Source organism: Choristoneura fumiferana, chromosome Z (assembly GCF_025370935.1).
Source record: "Choristoneura fumiferana chromosome Z, NRCan_CFum_1, whole genome shotgun sequence".
NCBI classification, from domain to species: Eukaryota; Metazoa; Arthropoda; class Insecta; order Lepidoptera; family Tortricidae; genus Choristoneura; species Choristoneura fumiferana.
Window position 1 is genome coordinate 39996683 of NC_133472.1, and position 25290 is coordinate 40021972.

The 25290-nt window shown below is 37.0% G+C and overlaps 1 pseudogene; it reads right to left on the bottom strand.

Annotated features, from left to right (window-relative positions):
- LOC141436921 (uncharacterized) overlaps window positions 1–22627 on the bottom strand; it is a 49476-nt pseudogene extending 26849 nt beyond the window's left edge.
- Between the last annotated feature and the right edge of the window lie 2663 nt (window positions 22628–25290).

A 25290-nucleotide genomic window follows, 5' to 3' on the forward strand; every position in this document is an offset into this window, starting at 1 on the left:
TGAACCAATAGAACGCTTCATTTACCTATCCTGACTTAGCGTAGCTCTAGTGAAAACAGCTCAGCGGAGCGAGGTTTTTGTGTACATAACAAGGGAAGGATGTGAGCGAGGAATGTGTTGCGAAGAGCTCAACTCAGCCCGCTTCACCGCACCTGCTCGCATATTTGAAAAGAGTCCGCTACACGCCCTTGCCACGCATTCTCACGGTATCCAATCATTTGGCAACAAACGTTTCAACAAATTTAACAGACAACGTTTCGCAAACTTTTGTTTCACAAATTAATCGTTTTATAACAGCACATTTCACAAATTGATCATTTCACAAACTCTTAGACAAACCATCATATAACAAATAATTATTTGGCAAACTATTCATTTATTATTTTCGTCATTTGGTAAAACCACGTTTTGGCAAATCAGCGTTTGGCAAAAAAATGTTTAATAAAATGTATCATTTGATAAACAGGTTAACTTGGATTAAGAAATAGGTTAGGTTAGGTTAGAACTGAGACCCTAAGAGAAACCAATTTTTGCCAGTAAAGGTTGGTTAGGCTGGGTTAGAACTGCGACCCATAGAAATAATAACTCCTGTCAGTACCTACAGAGAGAGAGAGAGAGAGAGACATTTATTTACACATACTCGATGAAAAAAAACGTTAGGAAGAAATAATAATTAAAAAAAACATCGAATAGTATAAATTGGGGCCCTCTCAGCATAATGTTGTGGCAAGCCGCAACGCTGTTTTTCAGTGCGACCCATTAAAACTAAACACATAAAATAAAAACATATACACACTAGGGTGTAACGACACGAACGCCAGCGGAAAGAAGTTCGCAAATAAAGTTAGGAAGAATGTATGGCAACAGTCGGTTAGGTTAGATTGAACTGTGACCTTTAGAAATGGGAAACAAAGACGAGCCACGAGAACCAAATCCTACCAATTAAAATGTTATGTAACTAGTTTGTGAAATAATTATTTATTAGTTGATGTTTTGTGAAATGACTAGTTTGAAAAATGAGTTGTTTGGGCAATGGACATTTTTTAAATGATGATTTATCATATGATGTGTTTGTAAAGTGACAAGTCTGTTAAAAGTATAGCTACCTTTTTTTAAATGTGCCAACCAAAATAAACCCCACAGCGAAACTGCCTGGTTTCTCGCTTCCCAGGAAGGACTGGTGCCAGTTGAACAGAATGAGAACGGGCTGTGGCCGAAGCCGAGCATTTTGCATGTGTATAGTGTGGAGCAGTGCAGGACATCGAGCAGCCCACTGCGGGCCAACGCAGACCTGCTTACGACAAAATGGATACAGAATATGAATATTGATAATTTGAGCAATTGTGATAGAAGTGCCTTTTTTATGGTATAGGGGGCAAACGAGCAGGCGGATCGCTATTTACCAAATGATCATTTTTGATATGAGCAGTTTGTGAAATGAATAGTTTGTGAAACGTTGTTTGCTAAATGATAGTAAACCCATTCTCCCACCGCTCAGCTACCTCTCACATTAGACGACCGGATAGCCAAGTGGTTAGAGAACCTGCCTACGAAGCTTGAACTCCTGGGTTCTATTCCCGCCCGAGGCAGACATTTGTGTGAATAATACGAATGTTTGTTCTCGGGTCATGGATGTTTAATATGTATTTAAGTACGTATTTATCTATATCGGTATGTTTATCCGTTTCTTAGTATCATTGGACTAGGTCAATTGGTATCAAGTGTCCCATGATATTTATTTTTATTTTATTTATCTCTACTGGAAACAGTCACAACGTTCCACATTTTTAGATTCAAAATCACAAACAACCTGATTTAAAACATAAGTACCTAGTGTAATCGATTCTACTCTCGATTCTGAGCAAACTATCTGCTAAGTATATAATTCTCTAGTGGAAACGCAGCCTTAAGCCGTCTCGGTGAACTCGACTGTTTCATTTCAGCCGTCTTTTGCAACCCCCTAAACATTCCCCTGAGTACTATCCTGTCCGATCATGCCTCTGATAACATTCCTCTGGCGTCACTCGCGTGCATGTGATCTATCTGTGAGCCACTCCAGTACATCAACATAAAAAAAAAACAATGCGTGTGCCGAAGTAATAAAATCTTATAAACTGTCCGTCTATAAGGTGGCGGTCTGTATGAGCCTTTGAGATTAGAAATATCCTAAACAACACGTTCAATTCATCTTTACCTCATATTTAATAGTACGGAACACTTAACCGATTTTTAAGTCATCCGTTTTATTTTTCAGTATTGTAGCTATAAAAAAAATGTTCCTTGCATATAAACTATCTTTCGTTTTCTTAAATTAACTCAGCATAATCTTTACAAATATTTGCCAGGAGACGAAACAGAAACAACGAAAAACAATTAAGACCTGTGTTTGTTTCGAATGGTGTTTTATAAATTAAAGCAGCTAAATCTGGATTAAATATATAGCTGCAGAAATCACTGCGAACGTGCCCCGTTGATTAAAATTTCAAGTAATTGATTGGATTAATAATAATGAGGGCTTCAGCTTCATCCATAAATAAATAAATAAATCCTCTAGTCTGTCAACTTCAAGTGCCATTGTAGATTAAAAGAGTTCTATAACTTAATTATATCTTCCCAACACGTTAAGATAAAACTTGCAAATTTCATTATCATTAAATCGTCGAATTAGCGTTAGAATGCATTTAGTTAAGCTTTTATGTCGTTATGACAGAGTCAACGTTGGCTTAAACCGTCTTTAGTTTTGTGGTTGATCTACTTGAGTTACCCCCCCCCCCTCCCATTATCTTCACCCTCCTTGATAAATACTACATCGAAAATAATTTCAACTCAGTATATTGTGAGTGGTACCCGAGAAATGGGAAAAGAAAAAGGGGAAGACCACAAGGAAGGTGGGATGACGATATCAGACTGGTCGCAGGAATATCATGGAATTGGCTATAGAAAGACGAGAATTGAGAAGATTGGAGGAGGCCTTTGCCACCTGGCAAACGGACATGCAAAAAATAAGCAAACGAGAAATCTATGAATAAAAGAGAAGGAAAGGAGTGATGAAATACATTTATACATTGTTGTAATGTTACATGCTGTCCGATTAAAGGCTTATGATAATATAATAATAATAATAATATTGTGAGAGACTAAAGTCGTAGACAAGGAACGAAAGTCACCGACGTTGCTCAGAGAATTAGTTCGCTGAAGTGGCGTTGGGCTGGCCAAGTCTGTCGCGGGACCGATGAACGGTGGAGTAGACGAGTCGTTGAATGGAGACCACGGATGGGAAAACGTAGTGGGGCGTCCTGAGACACGGTGGACGGACGACCTGAAGAGGGTCGCTGGCGGCAGATGGATGCGAGGGGCTGAAGACAGTGTTGTGGCGCACCATGGAAGAGGCCTATGTTAAACAGGGAATGATAACGATGAGTCCACGAAACACAATTATTATATTATGTATTAATATTGTATTATTTTGTAAGAGTACCTTCATTACGTATTAATCTACTTACAAAGTAAAAAATATCATGACTTCATCATATTACTTCTTTTATTTCATCATCATCATCATTATTACGATTTCACAAAAAATGTTTATAACCCCTTTTTCTGTGACCTTCTAGAGTCCAATGTTATCCTGAATGGACTATAACATAATCTTACTCGTGTACACTAAATAGGAGCAAAGAAAATAAACACTGTGCCGAAAGTAGCGAAAAGAGGCATACTCAGTGTTGCCACGGCAAGCCGCAGCAACCAGTACCTACGCGTTTGTTACACTCACAAACTTTCGCATTTAAATGTTAGTAGGATTAGTAGGTAACATTATTTAGGCAGCTGGATAAATCGTTATTTAGACAGCTAAAGCGCCAGAAAGCCTCGACAGCTGCAATGCGGAATTCACCACCACAAACTTAGTTGAAGAGATAGCCAAATGCTCAAGCGGTACTAAGTTGCCTGTACAGTACGTATCCAATCGGAAGGCAAGGCTTCAAACTGTACCGTGTAGTGTAATTTAATGATATTTGTGTTCACTCACATATGCTAACATCCAGTTTAACGTAAAATAAATAGTCAAATAACTATTTTAATTATTCATTTCTATGTAAATATAAACTTAATTTTAAGTCAGTCACCAGATCTAAATGAATTAAGTAAGTATGAAGGAAGTATAGTTACAGGTAAGTTACTCGCGCTGTTCGTAATTTAGCCAAGTTAAATATATACTCGTAGTTGATATTATCATTAGGTACTAAACCCATAGAGCATTACGCGGCAAAATTATAAACTCTGGCATGTACTCACCTACCATATTTCCATTAAGTACTTACCATATTATTTATAACCTAAACGTTGAGACTTGACAAGTATTATTCTTTATATACCTTTCGTTAAGATACGAGTTTACGTGTACTAAAAATTTATTAATTTATTCATTTACCTCGATTCATATCTTTCAACTCGGGAAAAATATTTTCGTATCTGTATTTTCTACAGATTCTCGTGAAATTTTGGGAGCAGATTCGATAGTTAATTGTTCATTTGTTTTTTTGCAACTGTTTTAGTTATAAGTAAGTTATTTAACAACGATCTTAATTTTAAGGGTAGAGATGTTTAACTGCAAGACTGTAAAGCTGATACGTGACTAGCATACGATTTAGAGCTACGGGTGAGGCATTCATCACCAGAACCTTGTTGTTAGTTGCATTTTGAACTCAATCAAGTACCTGTAAAATTGGTATTTCTTTAAATAGCGTTTAAAACGCTTAGATTTGTCAATAGCCAAATGGTTAAGACCCACGACGGTACGGAGAAAGAATAATTGTGTTTGGGATGAGGTGGCCTGTAATATGAGCAAATAATTAAAACATAGATCATACTCCTCAAACTGAACAACATTAGTTCAGCGAATTTTAAAATAATTAGTTTTTTAATTTTTATCACACTTAAGTTTATTCATAGAAGCAATGTAAAGCGAAATGCTTGATGTTTCTAGCGTGACAGCCAACGTCAGTTGTGTTCCAGGATGGCGTACATTGATAGCAGTATTTATTTTGTATGAAAAAAGTTAAATTCAAAGACTCCATTATTTTTAAAAGTCGCTGAACTAATGTTGTTCAGTTTGACGATTACGATCTGTTTTAATTTTTTGCTCGTATTACAGGCCACACCCGGTATGTTTGTATATATCTCAAAAACTACAAAACTGATTTCTAACACTACATAACTAATAATAAGTTCAGACGGGTTTTATCGCGCAAACAAGCATAGAGCGCGACCAATCCTTCCTACTTAATGTTATAAATGTGATAGTTTGTGAGTGAGTGAGTCAGTTTGCGAGTGAGTGAGTATGTTTGTTACTTCTTCACGCTGAAACGGCTCAACGGATTTGGATGAAATTTGGCAAGAAGTTAGTTTATGACCTGGATTAAAACATAGGCTACGAGGAACGGGATAGGGATAAAATCTCTAAATAACAACCGCTGGGCTTAGAGTAATGAAATTTGGTATGTAGGTAGCTGGACGTCTGGAATAATACATAGGCTGCTTTTTATCCCGATATTCCCACAGGATAGTGATAAAATCTCGAAATAACAACCGCTGGGCTTATTTGGCATGGGTATTTTAATTTAACGTCAGTGAAAACTACGATGTAATTTTAGGGAATTCCCACGAGAATTTAATAAAATCCCGGAATTACAATTCAACTGCTGTATATAATGATTTACGCGTGCAAAGCCGCGGGTAAACGCTGGTCATTATATAAATCTGCTTTTATAAATATCTGCTTTTGTCTTTGCCTTTAATTTCGCCGAAGGTGCTGTCATCATCGTCCCAGCCTATATACCTACTGTTTGTTTGTTTGTTACTTCATCAAACCGCTGAATCGATTTAGATGAAATTCGGTATACAGATGGTTTGAGTCCCAGAGAAGGTCATAGGATCATTTTTGTTCCGGAAAATTGGATAATTCCCGCGGAATAGCGATAAACGAATTCTGCGCGGACGGAGTCGCGGGCAACGGCTAGTTTTCTTTTGTTTATTCGACTGGGTGGCAAACGAGCAAGTGGGTCTCCTGGTGGTAAGAGATCACCACCGCCCATAAACATCTGCAACACCAGGGGTATTGCAGATGCGTTGCCAACCTTGAGGCCTAAGATGCATACCTCAAGTGCCAGTAATTTCACCAGCTGTCTCACTCTCCACGCCGAAACACAACAGTGCAAACACTGCTGCTTCACGGCAGGATTAGCGAGCAAGATGGTGGTAGCAATTCGGGCGGACCTTGCACAAGGTCCTACAATATTAGTGGAATATTCGACCATGATCCGAAAACCAACCCTTAAGCTGCGCGTCCACTGCATCGGAATCGAAGTGTACGGAGCTCATTGGATTTCTATGGTATCTAAGTACTGCGTGTATTGGATCGGCATTTCTGCGCCATAGAAATCTACAGCGTGTATTTTTGATACTACCTCAAACTGTAACCAGACGAAGATTTAAGTGCTGTGAACCGATATCAAAACAAATTGTTAATTTATAATTAACTACCAGAGCGTAATTAATTTTTGAAATATTTTCGAGCAGCAATGTAATGCGTACAATAATTTGATACGAGAGAGAAGCGTTCTGTGACAGCTGTCACGTCAGCGAGTTCGACACTTTTTGAATAAAAACAAAGTAGTATCGCGTAGTGATACATTGCGTGCTAATTAATTTTGTAAGGAAAATAATAAGTCCATTTTTTTTACTTAAATATAGTAAAATGTGATTATTAGGGCCTTCACTAACTGCCCTTAAAGTTTGAGGTATTATCAAAAATACACGCTGTATACAAAGCAACAAACAAATGCTTTCGGAGTGTTGTATACTTACCAACCCTCTTTTTATGTTCTCGCTCATTATAAACATACATGTTTAATTTTAAGTTCTCATAATAAGTGAATTGTAAATTCTTAATGAGAATAAATGATCTTTAAAGGTAGGCGTCCACTGATCCTCATCGTACGCTTCGGACGTATCGGATTTGTTGCTTTGTATAGAAATGTGCGATGCTTACGATGCGGACAGGTGGACGCACTTATATGAGTTTCTATACAAAGAATACTACGATCCGTTGCGTGCGATGCGTCCGCTGCGTACGATACCGACAAGTGGACGTTTACCTTAAACCTAAACCTAATCCGTCCGCTCCATACGGTGCGCACGCTTCGATCCCGATGCAGGGAACGCGTAGCTTCATAGTAACTAGTTTCGTGACCTTCAGAATGACCATGCCAAAGAAAATCAAACCGGCTTAAAATTCCTACCACGCAACCATTAACTGCTTAGTAAACTAGTCGCATCTCTTATTTAAAATCTCCCGGGAACTTGGGAGAGCTCCTCCCAGTAACAACCTAAAGAAGTTTTTACCTAACTCGTTAAATAGCCCGGTATTACAGTGTTTCCTTCACAAGTCTTGAACTCGGGTAAAAACTGCTCTAGAAAGTTCAACGCCGTCCGGTAAACTTTTAATAAGATTTTGTAATTATACTTTTTTCTTAAATGTAAAATGATTTTAATGGTTAGGGCGATGGCGCTACAATGTATTTGAATAAATGTTGATTATAAAAAGCTGTCATTTACCTCTTCATGTAATACTATGTCTAATAATATGTCTCACTGACAGACAACATACAGTCTGAACATTATAAGGAATTATTGTATTGTATTGTATTGTAAATTCTTTAAGATGTATTACAGTCGAACAGATTGAATCATGATCCAGGATGGAACCTTTGTGCTACTAAAGTCATGTTGACATCTCATACTTTTGTCAAGGAAATCATAGTGATTTTTATTATTAAAAGGTTTTTAAAGACCCTGGGTCATGATAAAAGGGATTATAGATTAGAAATTGGACAAACATTCCTTAAGGATTAAGCAGCGTTTCTACCAGAGATTTGCGAGGAAGATGAGCGGTGTGAGGATGTGTAGCGGGGATATGGAACGGTGTGACTGTTTCCACCAGAGATGTGCTGTGCTAGGATAGGTATTTGTTGATGAAAAACACATTCCTCGCAACAGATCCACGCACATCTCTGGTGGAAACCCTGCTTAATGGCACTAAGATAGGTTTTTTGAAATTTCCACAGAGGAGCCATCTCTTTTACAGCCAGTTTTCAGGAGACAAAGCTTCAAGTGTGAGCTGATCTATCTATACTTAATGATTCCGTCTTAATCAAAAATGTCCTGTTTTATCTTTACTAATATTTTAAATAGACCGCTGAACTGATTTGAGTTTGATTTGGTACCTATACAGAAAGATTGAGATCTTGCAAAGGACATAGGATAGTTTTTTAGTTCCCGCGGGATAGCGATAAACTTCCTCGTAGACGGAGTCGCAGGCAAAAGCTATGTTTTAGTACCGTAAAAAATCTATTAGGTACTTTAGTTACTTTATATGAAAAAAGAAACAACAAAGCACTTGTAAAGAGATTTGGTATCTTATTATTAATTAGTACACCCGTGCGAGCTAATAAGTAATTTTATTGAGTTAATCTCGGAATGACAGATAAAAAGCTGGAAACTCCTATAAACTTTTATTAATTATGGCATTCAAAAATTTGTCTCAAAAGTCTCAAAGGATAAAACGATTGCAAGCTTAAAAACATGCACAAAATAGTTGTCGAATAAAAGAATTCCGGATGCAAATACACTTTGTACAATTCTCTCTGACACTAGCTCTCTGCTACTCACTATTTCAACCCAACAAACAATGAAATAGAATTGCCTACGGTCAAATTCAAATGCTCTGTATTTTTTAACAAACTCAATTAAATCCAGTTATTGATGTTGCCCGCGGGCCAAATCGAAATCGTTAAAAAACTATGGGCAGAATTGGACTCATCAAGTAGGAAGTTGTATTTGAGCCGAGGGGTCTATTCAACGCGTATTTTTCGTCAATTCGCTTCGTAAACAAAATCGAAAGGAGAATGTCCAAAAAAAAAGTCGCTCAGTTTGGCGAGTGCGATCTATGTTTTAATTATTTGCTCCTGTTAAAGGGCCCACCCGATATATGAATATGAACGATCCATTATCAATTATTTAAGGTGTAGAGTAGGTGCTTACGTTACGTTTATGTACTTCTCCTGAATCACCAAGTATAGCTTTTTATCCGTCCTTTTTAGGTTTCCGGAGCCAAAATGGCAAAAACGGAACCTTATAGTTTCACCATATCTGTCTGTCTGTCTGTCCGTCCGTCCGCGGCTTTTCTCAGGGACTATCAATGCTAGAAAGCTGTAATTTTGCACGGATATGTAAACTATGCCGACAAAATGGTACAATAAAAAATAAAAATAAAATCACCAGCACCTCCCATAGACGTAAAGTGGGGAGATATTTTTTTCTCATCCAACCCTATAATTGGGGTATCGTTGGGTACTTAGGTTTTTTAAAACCATTAGGGGCTTGCTAAAAAGATTTTTCGATTATTGTTTTTTTTTGCAAAATATTCAACTAGTGTAAATTTTCATAAAATCGAGCGTCCCCGGTCTCCCCCCCCCCTCTCTAAAACCTAAACCGGTGGTTGGACAAATTTGCTTGAGGATTATTTTGTTAGTAGTTTTACTCTTAAATAACAGCCTAAGGTATAAATATACCTAAACTTGGAAGATTCCGTATAAAATACGAAATACTTAAAAAAAAAATACTTAATTTTTTCGTAATGGCTACGAAATCCTATTTTGGGCGTGTCCGACACGCTCTTGGCCGGTTTTTGTGATCTATATCTATGTTAACGTTAGTGCACGTCACTCAAAAGTCAAACTGGACTGGGGGGCTACTTCTTCTTTAGTTCTAAAATCAGTGTTTGTATCGTACCGTCTCTCTCACTCTCGTATTAAACAATATTAGCGTCAGCGGGACGGCATGATACGAAATTCGAATTTTGCACTTCGTAGCATAGGGCATGTTGCGGATGTTGATCCTTTTTTTGCGCCGTGGCCATCAATCTGCCGGAACCGCCCATTCCGGCCTTGGCCCTTTTTCCCCCAACAACAGCAAAGCCAAAAGAAAGGGTTACTATTTTAGCAAAAAAACACACAACTAAACGTTTCTACTGACCAATGTGCTCATTGACTGTCTACGTATACGTATACTGAAGGTGTTGTGTTCAATTCAAAATGAAAAGGGTTCTTTTACATGTTTTTTAAACTACTTACCAGCGCTTTCGGAAAGACCATCATTGCCAAGAAGAATGCGCCGCAAAGAACTTGGCAGAAAGTCATTTTTTTAAACAAAAACAAAAATGTTCTCTCAGATTTAAAATTCTTCAACTTGCTCCCACGAATACTGGACTGCTGTACCTACTTTAACAACATGCACTACGTTTATAAGTATTCTGGCAAATAAATGTATCTATTCTATTCTTTTCCATTCAGGCGGGCCAAATGCAGATTGTCAATTTCATACAACTCTGAATTTCTTCACAGATTGAGTAGTTAAAAACAGCAACGCATACACATTACAGTCGAGTTGTTATACTTCTGGGCAAAAATTCAATCCAAAATATCTGAACACTTCTACGCCGTTAACAATAGTCGTGTTCAGATGTTTTGGATTGAATTTTTGCTCAGAGGTATTAAGAACTCGATTGTACCTACAGTCAAGTGCAAAAATATGTATGTATGTATTCGAAGCACTCAAAATTAATTAATTAACTAATTATATCTACATAGTTCGTATCGTAAGTATAATCAGTGTCACTAACAAATTATGGATTTTATTATCTGGAAATAAATTATTTTTATTTAAAAATATGTTACTACGGTCTTGTTACGTCGAAAGACTGTGGTAACATGTTTTTGAAACGTTGAATGAGTTCATATTTTTGACTGTAGATGCAGGTCAAAAGCAGCCCTATTTTTGGGCTTTCCGCAGTCAAGTAAAAATATTCTAGTCATTTTAGTTTGCATCTAGCTCCAAAACTTCATACTGAGTAAACCGCGTGTAAACCTAAGTTAGAGCCTTTGATAGAGCGTAGTTAGCGCTCAAAGTTAGCTGTTAATATCGCAGCCGTTTAAAGCGACGGTTACCGCAGTTAGACCAGTTTAGGCTTTAACACAAAGAGGCTCCTAAAATCCTTTCGCTCCGTGGCTCAATTACGGAACAATCTGCTGCTTGTAGTTCAAAATGTTTAGTTTTCGGACTGTGTGGCAGTATGCTTGGGAATGATATTAGGTGGGGTAAATGCTTGTTTAATTGGGCGTTTATAATGACAAGGTTATATGTAAGTAGGTTGTTAGTGACGTTTGGAATCGAAGCTTACACTAAGAGCAAAGAAGCTGTTCTTAAGCCAATATCAGGATGTAAATTAATAAAAGTTTTACAAATATGAATGCAAATTTTGTTGTGCGTGCCAAAAATCTTTAAAACTATGGTATTTTCATTAAGGTAAAATTGGCATAATTTTATAACACCTAAGCTGTTCCATCAGCACTCAGTTTTCAGATTTCAGGGACATCCTGTAGGTACTTTTATAAAGTTGTTGCAAAAGAAAACATTTTTCTTTAATTTGCAGTCAAATCATGGCTGGCAGAATAGATGCGCATGGAGAAAAGTGCGCGCGCATGTATGTGTAGGTGTGTATTTGGGTATGGTCAGAGTGTGGGGGTGTTATGATATGACAAAAGGAGAACTATAGTCACATAAGTATTATTAGTATAGTAGCGTTATGTAAATCATCACACATTTCACTACTATCTATGAAGTGACTGAATATTGTCTTACTTAGATGGAGGAATGGGAGGAAAAGTTACTTTTCTGAATGAGAGGTGTGAAAAAATACAATACTTGTTGCATGCGGCAGGAGAGTAAATAAAGCATTTTTTTAAATGATTTACTTAATCATTTAAAAAAATGCTTTATTAAAAAAAAAAAAATTATTTAATCTTTCTAGATTTCGGCGGCAAAAGATTATCAAATATGTCTTTTGCTCTTTGCAATAAAACACATCATAATTTCACTATCACTTGACGACATTGTGAGAATAATCAATTTATTTTAATTGTTTATGATATTTACGCTCTACAACAATTTAAAAGTTTTCGCGGTAAGATTTTTTTTCCAACCAGACAGAGATATAACAAAATCGCATCGGCGAAATGGTCCATACACAAACTGGAATAAATAGAATGGCGCCACCTTCTATGCGGAAAAAGCATAGAACTAAGACCACGTAGACTAAGAAGGTAACATTTTCGACATGAAACATCTTACTTTATGCCACAAAATCTTACTTTATGCCAAAAACTAAGCAAGTACTGGCTGTTTAAGTTTATCTAAGTCACTCGAAGTAAATTAAACAAATAATTACTTTTACTCCCTAGGGACTAAAGTACTCACTTTACTCCCGCCTCGTAAGGTTATATTTACCTACTTTTAGCGCAGGAGAAGTGAAAATAACTATTGTCTATGATTTATTATGGTCAATATTCAGAAACTTTATATTAGTTGTCCATGAAGGTTACGTACACTATGAAGGTCCAAATATAAGACGAACAGTTTTAATGTGACTTTCCCCATGACATTGTACGGAACCCCAAGCTAATTGGTTTCATCCGGTTCAAACAGAAAATCAATATGTGTAAGGGAGCGAGCTACTTACTAAGGACTAGTGCACAACGAACAAACCATATACGTTTATACTCCCTTCTAGGTGCGATTCATGTATACTTTAACAGCCTTATTCATAAAAAGTTAGAGCCTCCTTGAAGGCCCGATGCTAAAAAACGTGATTCATAAACGTCTGTTATCTGTATATCTGTATCTCCCTACTAAGTCACAAAATGGCCGCCACAAGTTTGAACAGCTGACTTTGACAAGAGCAAAAAACCATACCGAAGATATTTTTAGTGAAGGGATGGTTACGCAAAGATTTAAAAAAAACCAGGAAAATTTATTTTCAGGAATTTGTATTTAAAAATCCTCTAAATTAGGTATTTATTACTGCTACTTTACCACTTTACTAACAATAAATATGAAAAAAATAAAATTAGGATGATTAACATAATTCGGCTTTTTGCACTTAGGCACAACATAAACATGCGGATCGGAAATGGCGGGAAAACAAACATCTCGCTTTTTATTTTTTTCCTGCTAATTTGCTGTCACTGCTGTCAATTTTTTTTTTAATTATCGATGAGGCCATTTTGTCTTTGTTTTGTCAAGATGGCCAACATAACGCGTCTAATCCGTCTATCAGCAGCTCAAAAACTAGCAGACTGCTAGCTTGCGCTTATGAATCAATCATACTTCTTGACAACCGTCTAACAAGCTTAATCAGCCTGCTAAGTAACAGACCGATCAAACCTCAGTTAAGGTTTTTTTATGAATAAGGCTGTAAGTGTTTGACCGTAGGTAATCCTTTAAAGCAAAAAAAAAACTCTGACTGCCAAATCTAAAATTTTCTTCTACCTATACAATCTATTCATGAAAAGCTATAATAATATGTAATTTAGATGACTGTTAACGTATCTACATACCTAATTGACTGAATTAACAATAGCTATATGCAAATCTAATCGTATCTTGGAATAAAAGTACCTATAAGGGGGAAAAGAGACAATACAATAAGACGTAAATTATTTTTTTAATATTCTTTTATAACAGATGCTTAGACTTGGTTAAAATAACGTTGGTTAAAATTACCTAATTCAGTAATAATGCATAGTTAGATGCTGAGGCATCTTCTTCTTAGCCTAGCAAATAACCTACATTATACCATGTCATTCTCATCGTCTGCGTAATAGAATCTTATTTATCAAGCATCTGCTTTTTTGAAATACCTACTTTACATAATTATAATTATATTTTCAAATAATGGAATGTATTTCATTATGACATTTACTGCGAGGCGAGTATGCTGTATCTACATAATGAGTATATTTAAAATAGTCCTCCAATCTGCACCCTCCCTTACTGATAGCAACGTGCTTTTTGTATGTGTGTATAACGAAACAATGTAAGTATGCGTGTTAAACGAAGGTGTATTTCGCTAGCGTAAATTTATAGCGTTCCTGAAACTGAGGTTAACAAAATAGTACGTATACAGTGTGTTACCGGCAGCTTTTTTAAGGGAGGTTAAAGTAACGTATTTCTGTAAGTTAACCATGACATTAATTTAATTAATAAATCAAAATTCAGACTTTATTTATTAACTATTAATACTTTATTAACTAAAGTAAATTGACAAGTGGGCCAAACACCTTTTTTACCCACACTAATCTGTCCGCGATATTTTTCAAACAATTGCAGATTTTTGTAAGTAAACATGTTTTTTCTGTAATTTAATAGATGGTGTACATGAATCCATGCCATCCTACGTAAGTTCAACCTATTAAACCGTGAAATATCTTGTTGGAAGTACGATTTTTGGTAACGCCATGAGACAATTTTGGTAACGCAGGAGACGCCCAAAGTGTCGGTAACATAGTTGATCGGCCCAAGTAAGTGTAAATGACAGCCGACTGATACTTTGATTATTACAGCAGATGCTTTCAGATGCAGATGTTTTCATTCAAATTGCAACAAACAGGTTTGACGCAGTACACTTTCAACAGCTATTTTAGAATTTTCCCGGAATTTCTTCCACAACTCGGTTTGTCATATTACTTACTCATGTTCATCTTAGAGCATTAAACCAACTGGAGTCAATGACTCCGATGCACTTTGCTTATTTTTTCAAACCTCTCGAATGATATTTCCACGGGGCTTATTTCGAAAATTGGCCCTGCAGGGCTACTACGAAACTCGAAACTCGAAGTTCGTCTCGTGCGGTCCTGGTGACACTTACACTATTTAATACGAGAGCGAGAGGGACGGTACGATACGAACTTGGAGTTACGAGTTTCGTAGTAGCCCTGCTGGTGGTACTACGAAATTTGAAAATCGAAGTTCGTATCTTGCTGTCCCGCTGACGCTAATATTATTTAATACGAGATTGAGAGGGATGGTACAATACGAACTTCGATTTTCGAATTTTGTAGTAGCGGCCCTGCGCATAACCGGCAGAAACGGGTTAAATACGCGTGTGTCGGACACCGTCCGCTCGGCCGAGCGCGAACTCGTGCAATTGACATTCGAGTCTGCAGGGCTACTACGAAACTCGAAACTCGAAGTTCGTATCGTGCGGTCCCTCTGACACTTATACTATTTAATACGAGGTCCCGCACGACACGAACTTCGAGTTTCGAGTTTCGTAGTAGCCCTGCTGCCTTATGATAGTATATTATATTCATTGCTACGTACCCCGTAAAATCAAAACTTTTTTTTTCGACTGGATGGCAAACGAGCAAGTGGGTCTCCTGATGGTAAAAGATCACCACCGCCCATTTGCAGAAACGTTTCCAACCAAGAGGCCTAAGATGGGATACCTCAAGTGCCAGTAATTTCTCCGGCACGTGTTTTAATTTTTATTATTCTGTAAACAGGCCGCAAAGGATTCTTTTACGGATCACTTTTTTAAACTACCAGTGCTTTCGGAAAGACCATAATTAGACGACCAGATGGCCAAGTGGTTAGAGAACCTGACTACGAAGCTCGAGGTCCCGGGTTCCATTCCCGGCCGGGGCAAATATTTGTATGAATAATTCGAATGTTTGTTCTCGGGTCTTGGGTGTTTAATATGTATTTAAGTATGTATTTATCTATATAAGTATGTTTATCCGTTGCCTAGTATCCATAGTACAAGCTTTGCTTAGTTTGGGACTAGGTCAATTGGTGTCAAGTGTCCCATGATATTTATTTTATTTATTTAAATTGAAAGGATTGGCAGAAAGTCATTTTAGAAAACATAAATTATCTTACGATATAATTTATGTTTTTTTTTTAAACTGTACCGATTTTGACGCGTTTTTCTTAAATCGAAAGCTAGTTTTAATCGAGATGGTTCTTAGCTAAGTTTCATTCAAATCGATTCAACCATTTTTGAGATATTGAACTTAAAAGTGGCAAGGTCGGAGGTTCCGAACTTTTCTCAGTTGGTTAGGTTATAATTATTTCAAAAGAGTCCCATTGCTCCTCTAGTACCGAATAAAATACTTAGTTTAGGGGCGGTTTCACCATCCATTGATTAGCGTTAACCGACGGTTAAATGTGATGCCGTCTTCGTCTATTCGAACAAAACAAATAGAGACGGCATCACACCTAACCGCCAGTTACATTAATCAATGGATGGTGAAACAGCCCCTTAATGTCAAACAGTTATCGTGCACTTATCGGGCAAGTTTTTGAGCGCTCGGTTGCCAGCACTGCGCTCGCCAGATAACCTTAAAACGCCAAGAGTTGACACTCAAAATGACATGGAGCTTTATTCGTCTGAAAAGTTACATTTTGGCTGCACAATGCACGTTCGTTTAAATAGTGAGTAGTACTTTAAATGCGAAAGATTTGTGACTGTTTGTGTATATTTAGTACTAAGTAGAACGGTTAGTAGAATTCGAATCAAATTTGGTTTATAACAGTATCTAGTATTGTTCAATTAATTATTAATATTATGTTAATTAATTTATTTATTACCTTTAGTTTTCATTTACCTCATTCATACAATTTATCTCTTTAGTTGTGTCGCGTAACACTCATAATTCATATTCTAAATTCAAATGTCAAATTCTCTTAAAGAAAAGCCTTACTTTGCTCGCACTTATTGAAGAACCAATTCGATTTTCGAACAAGTGGGATAACAATGTCTTCCTCTGTGAAACGTTGTACAAAAATAGTGTACATTACCTTTTAAAGTGCCTCCACGCAATCAATAGGTACGATACATCCCTCGTAAACCAAGGATTGGATCTCACAAGCCATTACGCATTAATAGCTGCTCGTGGGTTTATCTGCTCTGTTTATGAGTTGCCAAGAACGACGGCATAACGTTATGGTGTTCCCGATTAATATTATAAGCGTTAAAAGAGATCAAATGATATTAGAACATCGAAAATTAAGCGTAAAAAGGCGAGGACTTTGAAAATGAAGAAAATTAGCAGAAAATGGCGACTCTCAATCTCTCTTAGTTTTGCAACGTTACACAATTTTTTACCACTTTTAGTTGGATTTCGATTTTTTATTAATTTGTATTTCCAAAATGGAAAATCGGTTCTGAATAAATACGAGTAGAGTTATAGAAAATCACAGCTCTGCGAGTACGAACAATCGCGTCCTTAAACTTATGAGCAAAAATTTGATCAAAAATATCTGAACCTCTATTGTTAACGGAATAGAAGCGTGTTCAAATATATTTGATCAAATTTTTGCTCACAAGTTTATGAACTCAACTGTAAGTATTTAATTTCATTAACCAGTATGCAACCAGTCCAAAATTTTATTTGAGCTGTAGATTTTATTTATAGATTTTACAGATACAAAGGAAAAACTGTGTTGACCACGCCTAACTACGCCTGCCAGCTGGGTGTATAAGGATACTCGTATTTAAAGTCATTGTTATTAGAATACTTGGACGGTTTGGTAAAGAACGTATTTTCTTACTTATATTGCTGTCCAAGGCCTGCAAAGAACTGGGTCATCCGTATATGTATAACTTAGTCTCTTCTTTTTAAAGTGATTGATTTTTCCTGAGCATAAGTATTTAAAAAAGCCGTATAACGTGATAATTTTCACTTTTGAACTAAAATGAGAGCAATATTTAATGATGATTTAGCATTAAGTAGGTAATTTTATAAGACCTAGATAGTTAGGAGATCGTTTGATCTTTGTTCTATTACTGTATTGACCATTGAATTTTTCCTACAATTTAATTTAAACTGTTCTTCTCAATCTGTATTAGGGCTGGAGACTACAGTTCAAGCGTTCCCATTCTGAGAGGAGGCCTGTGTCCAGCACTGGGAGGTATTTATGTGTCTGTACAAAATTAGCTTAAATGGAACCTTTACTCAGCATTGGGTAGCTCAAGATTGAAGAGGACGAAAAAAAGGTATTTAATTAATTAAAAATAAAACCTCGCATTTGCAGAATTTTATTCTAATTGATTATAATCCAATTCGCTAATAATGAAGCAATCGCATTTTGGCAAAGCATATGTTTACGCGACGATTCAGGAGACGTGAGCAGGATTTACCTACCGGATGAGTTAAAGCTACTATATTGTACCAGTATTAGTGAGATTAACGTTTTTTTTAATGTTGCTGTGATTAAGTGTAGGGGTTTTACTTAAATATGATTGCGAAGGATCCATTATCAATTACTGAGGTTGTAAGGTTGGTCCTGGTCACGTATCTCGAATCACCTATCTACTAAACAGCAAACATAAAAATTAATACACCGGATAGAAGCGACACTCTCATTGAAGGACGTTCTAAACTCAGACATTGCGGTGCTCATACCACACTTAAGCATAGGGCTGCCACATAACGTTTATTTTTTCCACACTCCCAACATCCAATTACAGATTTTTGAAAAATGCACATTTTTTCACGTTTATTTGAAGTTGTGTGATTTTATACATTACCGCTTCTAAAGTGATCCTGAAAATCACACATTTTTTTTAAAAGAATCCAAAATGTAAATTAAAAAAAATTAAAAAAAAGTAAAACCGACTCCAAAAAAATAACAAAAAATGGAAGCGACTACAAAACCCTTGAAAATATTTTTCTATGTACGTACTATGTAGCTCGAAGTCGGTGACTCAGCACGACCCAGCAGGAGTGGGACAATAGTCGTCTACCTCACCTACATACTATGGGTTTCAATCCCTCCTGCTGGGTCGTATTTACTTTTTTGTTATTTTTTTTATTTCTCACTTTTTAGTGATTCGTAGCCAAAGTACATTTCACAAAGATTCCATTAAGCCCAAACACGACTTAGTTACGTTGTTTCATAACAGACTTCCGTTGCCTACCTTCTGTCTTCAGTATCAGATCAGTTTGAAAGATTCATTAACTTAAAGTTTCTTCTTAGTCGCTTATCTAGGTATATTAAACATGATCGTTAATAGACGAGCGAGCATTACTTAGCTTTGATGAGTTCCATTGGTCATCTACGGTCTTCTTCATAAGGTCCAGTTTACCAAATGATACTTTCTGAATATAAATGCTCATCTTAATGCTAAAAGAAGCCAAAATCGCCATAGGTGTGCCTATAAAATTTGAGGTTAGCCCTCGATTTCCCTAGGATCCCATCATCAGATCTTGACTTCACCTCAGAAGAATACTCTTTCGAATAAAAAAAGAATTTTGAAAATCGGTCCACAATTGGCTGAGTAATCGGTGAACATACATTAAAAAAAATTGGAACATAGAACCTCCTCCTTTTTTGATGTCGGTTAAAAAAACTAAATTAAATACTTTTGGCATATGTTTAAGAGAAAAGTAAGAGTGGTCAATTATCAACGTACATTCATGGAAATTATTCAATTCACTACCCAGGGTGGAACCTTTGTGCTACTAATGTCATATTGACATTCCATACATCTGCTAAAGAAAACATGACTAAAATGATTATGAAAAGGTTCCACCCTGAGACGTAAATTAATTTCCTTGGCTGTACCTCAATCTAGTGGTACTTCCTTTTTTACGACGTCGAATAGTACATTGTGTCTTAAGGGCGGTAAGCAAGGAATTACGAACGAGAGTTTATTAGAATTTTAATGAGTCGATGTTCGTAATTCTAGTACCGCCCGTGCGACAGACAATGTTTTTCATCATATTTGCGAGTAAAATTGTATATTTGTAAAAGAAAAACTAATATTTTTTAAATAATTGCCGATACCGCTGACTGCGCTCTTGGCAGTGCATGTGCCCCACGTGCGCGCGCCGCGCTCCTGCACGCCATGCAGTATCACACTCATTTACCGACCTTGGGCTTCATGACAACAAAATTAGTACGGGCAATGACTCATTTACCGACCACGGGTTTCATGACAAGCACATTAAGGTCGAGGGTTTTATTTGGGGGGTTGCAAGCAAGGTAGTCTGCATGTTTCAACACTGTTTACGAGCAAGTGTGATGAAAAAGGCTTTACGTGCAGGTTCTCGCTCTCATCCTCCGGCATTTAACGTTTGTAAGTTGCTTTCTCTTATTGCCAAGTGTCTTTGAGCCTCTAGTCCTCGTGAACACAGGGCCTATACTCCGAGGTGCAAAATTCGAACTTCGTATCTTGCTGTCCTGCTGACACTAATATTATTTAATACGAGAGTGAGAGGGACGGTACGGGATCGCGGTGGATGCAGAAAGCACAAGACCGTCTGACTCGAGAGCCTTGGGGGAGGCCTATGTCCAGCAGTGGACGCCTTTCGGTTGACATGATGATGACACTGCAAGCACGTACACAAATCACAAAACCCAACAATCATACTACGCTGACGCGTTTCGAACTCTATCAGAGTTCATCATCAGAGCAAGACAACCGTTCACCACGGTACTTTATGTTAAGATGAGACACATCATTGTTGCATGGACGTAGGTATCGCGAGTGATCAAAGTAATTGTTTATACTCGTAGTTTATTAACATGGACCTCCGCAAATTATCGCCTGATTCAATAAATTATTTATTCGTTTGTTTTCACGGCTTATTTACTTGGTCGATTGCGATTAAAATTACATAGGTGCGCTACTTTTACGCTAGAAAGTATTGTTTGACGCGTTAATGTAGTCAACGCGGACAAAGTCGTGGACGGAAAGCTATTACCTAAATATATTAAAGGAGGTAGAAATACTATTAGCTATTATTATAAAATGGAAACTAAATCTAAGTTTTTTTGCAAGAAGATTTTTCTTGAAAGTCTAAACTCGGCTTAAAGTTCAGCGCGGCAAAGACCTTACAAAAACTGTGTTTTATGTGCCTTTAGAAGCCTTTTGTCAATCTACCCTCAGTCTCCATACAAACGGCTAACAGTACGGACGTGTGGGCCTTATTTGGTGCATAATAATATGTCTCATTAACTGATAACAAACACCAAAGTAACGGCTTTTTGTATTTAACAAGATTACTTTGAAGCTGTCGTGTTTGTTTATTTTCAACAAACAAACAAACAAATTCTTTTTCACTTCTCATGCTCGTAAAGTTGGTATTTATGCTGGATCTAGGCGACATAAAATTACCTTTAATGCTCTAGTGCATAAAGTAAAATCTTCGCTAAGACCAAGGCAAGGTAATCAGGTGTCAACAGCCACAAACAAAAAAGTTTCTTTATATTTTTTTAATAATTTTTATTTTATGTAAAACTGAACATCAATCAAAATAAATCAATAAAACTAAAACATTATAATTTTAAAGAAATCCATGAAAAATGAAAGGTACCTAGCAAGTGAACAATTGTTTCCACTGTTGCTATTTGATTTCCCCTCAATCGAAATGAAAAAAAGAGTGTAAAACTCAACCATTAAACCCATTTTCCCCTCGACGTGTCTATCCACCCTCGCCGTAGCGGCTCGGTTGGCTATATGAACGCCATGGGTAAAATGGCTCATTTTATGCCCTTGTTGTACAATCTACTATTGTGCCAAGGAATTTTCTAACCGTACACTAATTTGGATACCTATAGTATTTACTTAATGTGTAATTACTAAGTTTTTGTAGCAACTGAATGTGGATGTATTGATAATAATAAGACACAAAATGACAAACTGATATAATTTAAGTTAAAAATTGTTATTGGGTCCTACTAACAACATCAAGTAGTTCTTCTTGTTTTTTGTTTCTGTGTCCGCAACCTACGATGTTGACATAATCTTAAGATCTATGTACCCAAATGGTTGTCTAAAAGAGATCGCGATGAGATGTGTAATATATAGATTTTATGTACTGATTTGTGGTGGGCAATAAAGAATATTTGTATTGTATTGTATTGTAAATTGTTCTAGTTCAGGTTTTTGTAAACTCTTACATCTTCATAATTCAGTAAACATAAATGAAAAACTTACGAAAGCTTCTTGCAAGTAATAGTTTATAAGTATAATACGCTTGATATAAAACGTCAAATTCTATGTAGAGCCATTACTTGTACTATGTACATGAACAAGAGTTACTTTTATCAATAGTTTTGCCTGTAACCCAAATTTCCAATCACTCCATGTTCTGTGCTTTCGTATAGTCATCTAAAGTATTTTCGGGTCATTAGTAGGTCGGGGTAGTTGCTGCGTATACTAATACTCGATAAAAGATTACGGTGTTTCCACTGCTTATATTCTAGTTTTCGAGGTAAACCGAAAACTGCGTCGTGTTGTGACCGCAATTTGACTTCTGCGTACTCTAAAAGCGTGCGCGACGAAATATTGTACTTCTACAAGCGACACAACGCTGGTGTATCCAATGATCTTATTTAGACAGGTGTTTTTAGTATGTTTTTGGATTGTTGGATAACGTTCGCATTCGCCAAGTAAAGCTAAGACGTACCGTTGTAGAGGAGCGTCGGTTCGGGATCGCGGGGCGGAGGGCCGGGCGCGGTGGCCGCGAGCGCGGGACTGCGGCCGCGCCCCTCCCCCACGACGTCGATCTCCTCGTCGGTGTCCTCGGCCACCGCCGGAGCACCCTTCCACTTCTTAGCCATGAGGCAGCGCGGCATCGCGGCGCCGGCATCAGCCCCCACGCGCCCGCATAGAAGACAAGTAGACAGAGAAGAAAGAAAACGCCCCGGGCGAGCGGCAACGCGGTCTGATACGACAGTGACGGCGGCGCGAGCGGCCCGCGTCTTATATACGCCGCGCTCGCTGCGCGCGCACCTCGATCGATGAGCAACACGCCGAGCAAACTTTGCCGCTGTCCACCTTACACACGAGCAACCAGTGGAAACATTGTACTATGCGATTGTGGCCTGGTATCGCATAATAAATTCATTTGCTTTGACCCGCTGCGTTCATTGTGACATGCCGTCCTATATTAGCTTTGATGCATTCAATGATGCGCTAGATGGATTATGCCCTCTAGTTCGTTTAATAGTATTAATGCTATTATTTTTTTTCTTATTCCTTTGCAAATTCCTTAAATCCCAGCTTATGACGGGTCTGCGATAAAATAGACAGTAATACTGTTAAGCTACTGACGAAAGAACTATTTATTTATTTATTTAGAAAGTACATCCACATCATGTATATTACACTTTGAGCCATATTATAAACTATTTAAAGGTACTTTATTCCAATATACATGACAATTACGGAGCACATGTCATTGACCATAAATGCGAGATGTCCATTACAATGTTTAAAATTTGGTACTTAAAAAAAAATATATATAATTAAATAGTCACAGATTAAAATAGAATTTGATAAAAAAATAAGAATACATTGGAACACAATTCAATCAAAAATAAATAATAAAAAATGTCATGCGAGTACAATAAAACAATAATAACAAAAAAAAAAAAAGATTATACATATTAAGTCAAAATTGAAGTCGCTTATAAATACAGACAAAAATAATAAATAATTATTGCGAATAAGTATTCCAGCTAGATTTGTTTCAATTTTTTCACTACTGTTTTAATTTGATCGTGTAACATTGCGTCAGTATAATAAATACAAGGCATATTTGCAATATTATTAGTCAAGTGCAAAGAAGACACGGCCAAAGTTACAAAAATATGTATACACGACCTTAATGTTAAGTGCATAAAGTCGTGTATACATATTTTTGCGTGTGTCTTATACGCGATTTGACAGTCTCCTGTTTAATATGTCGCATAAAATTATGTTGCGCTATTCTGCACATTTGATTGAGTATGTACTTGGAAAATATATGCAAATAAATAAGAAACATACCCACAACGCACTGAAACAGGAGAATGTTGACAGAAATACTTTTGTAGACCATGAGACCCAGGGGATTTTTAGAAATTATCACGGAGCCAATTTGTTATTTTTCTTATAGAGCGTCGTATACTACACAGCTGCAAAAATACACTTCAATTTTAATATCATGTCATGTCTAGTTGAGCAAAACGACAGTTTAATATTAGAAGAGATGAACTAAAAATGGAACCGAAATGTTATTGCAAGCAATTTGCAGTACAACTCCTGCTCTCCCTTTTCTCGAATCAATCATGTAGTAATCCTTCCTACTAATATGGTAAACGTGAAAGTTTGTGAAGATGTAGGTTTGGATGTTTGTTACTTCATCACGTCTAAACCACGGAACCGATTTAGATGAAATTCGGTATACAGATAGTTTGAGTCCCGGGGAAGAACATAGGATAGTTTTTATACCGTCAAATAGCATAGTTATAGATATATTTATGGGGGAGGCCTTAGGTCCAACAGTGGACGTCCTGCGGCTGAGATGATGATGATGATGATTGATTTACTTTAATTGTTTTTTTATTTTTATATAAATTAAGAATTCTCAAAAAATATGTGTGGATTTTTTTGTTTGTGGCGGTTGACACAAAGTTTTACTTTATGCACTAGAGCATAAAAAGTCATTTTATGTCGCCTAGATCCAGCATAAACACGAACTTTACGAGCATGAGAAGTTTTTTTGACATTCGTGTTTAAGAAACTATTAAACAACAAAGAATTTGCTATTAAAAACAACTTCACCCATATTATCCATATCAGACCATATCTGATTACGTGTCCCCGTTTAGCTGAATGCGCCAAGAACACAAGCTATAAAAAACCGGCCAAGAGCGTGTCGGACACGCCCAAGATAGGGTTCCGTACGAAAAAATCAAGCAATATTTTTCTAAGGATTTCGTACTGTGTACGGAATCTTCCAAATTTAGATATATTTTATACCTTATGCTGCTATTTATTCTGAAACTACAACTAATTCTCAAGCAATCTTAGTCGTTATAATTTTCCTTGTAAATCTGATATACTACCCCACAATGGTTTTACCCCACACTATAGGTTTAGTCGAGAAAAAAAATGATCCCCACTTTACGTCTATGGAAGGTACCCTAAAAAAACCTTTTTTATTCTACCACTTTGTCGGCGTGACTGATATGTATATTCATGCCAAATTACAGATTTCTAGTACTAACGGTCTCAGAGCTTAGCCGCGGACAGACATGGCGAAACTATAAGGGTTCCTAGTTGACTACGGAACCCTAAAAAACAACATGAATGACATTAAATCATAGCTGAGCATGTACCTTCTTATTAATATGTGGTTTTTTTATAAGCTATAAATGTTTTTTCTTTCTATCTTTCTTTCTAAACGGTCGCGTCTGTCGCCTCGTAGCCGCTACGCCGCGTAGCAAATGCCGCGTAGCACCGCTACGCCGTGTAACTAATTATTCAAGGTAATATCCGCGTGTCATAAATTATCGTTTGGCCGCAGCGAGAACAAGCCGCAGCGGAAGCGACCG